A 1,195-nucleotide genomic window follows, 5' to 3' on the forward strand; every position below is an offset into this window, starting at 1 on the left:
CTCAGAAATCTGCTTGCCTCTGCCTCCTGAGTGCTGGGATTAAATTCGTGAGCCACCACGCCCAGCTGTTATTTTCTTAATGACTAATGATATTGCCCGTCTTTTCTTCTTGTTAAACCACTCGTATGTCTTCTTTAAAGACGCATCTCTTCAGGGATGGGCATAGTGACACTTTGAATCCTAGTTCTTTGTAGGCAAAGGCAGGTAGATATTAATGTGACTTCAAAGCCAGTTTAGTGTACATGTGAGTCCAGGACCATCCAGATATTTACAAGGAGGCCTGTCTCGAAAGGAAGGAAGGAAGAAAGGAAGGACGGAAGGAAGGAAGGAAGGAAGGACGGAAGGAAGGAAGGAAGGAAGGAAGGACAGAAGAGTTATAAGAGTTTTTTGTATAATTTGATTAGAAACCACTGTCAGACATATGAGTTAAGCATACTTTTCTGCCATTCTGTGGGGTGGCTTTGGTGTATGTGTGGATGCGTGAATGCATGTTGACTTCAGGGGTCATTACTCACGACCTTGGCTTTGAGACGGGGTCTCTCACTGGCCTGGGGTTCTCCAGGCAGGCTAGGCTGGCTGGCCAGAGAATCCTAAGCAGTTACCTGGCCTTGCCTCCCCAGTGGTGGGTTTCCAGGTGTGTGACCCTGTGCCCTGCCTTTTTAATACAGAGTCTGGGGTCCACACTCAAGTGTCCATGCTTGCCTGGCAAGCCCTTTACATCTGACCTGTCCCCTGACTCACTTTTTATATTTTTAGTGGTATCCTTTGAAAGCACAGTGAGGTTTGATGAGGTAAGAAACACAACCATTAGGTTAGGTTTACCACGGGTTACTCTCGGGTTGACAATGGTCTCCATGGGTAGAGTGCTTACTTAGCATGCATGAAGACCTGGGCTAAGTCCTTAGTGCAGATAAGCTGGGCATGGCGGTACATGCCTGTGATCCTAGCACATAGAAAGTGGAGGCAGGAAGACCAGGAATCCACAGTCATGCTTGCCTAGATGTGGATTTGAAGGACAGCCTGTGATACCTGAGACCCTGTCTCCAATTTTTTTTATAAAGATTTATTCCTTTTATGTATATGAATACACTGTAGCTGTTCAGATGGTTGTGAGCCTTCATGTGGTTGTTGGAAATTGAATTTAGGACCTCTGCTCACTCTGGTCAACCCTGCTCTCTCAGTCCCCACTTGCTCA

General features: G+C 46.4%; 1 protein-coding gene across 4 annotated transcripts in view; it reads left to right on the plus strand.

The window, feature by feature from the left end:
- Positions 1-1,195, plus strand: part of Rusc2 (RUN and SH3 domain containing 2) — a 46,489-nt gene that overhangs the window by 29,571 nt on the left and 15,723 nt on the right. The window lies entirely within an intron of this gene.

Source organism: Mus caroli, chromosome 4, assembly GCF_900094665.2.
Source record: "Mus caroli chromosome 4, CAROLI_EIJ_v1.1, whole genome shotgun sequence".
Taxonomy (NCBI): domain Eukaryota; kingdom Metazoa; phylum Chordata; class Mammalia; order Rodentia; family Muridae; genus Mus; species Mus caroli.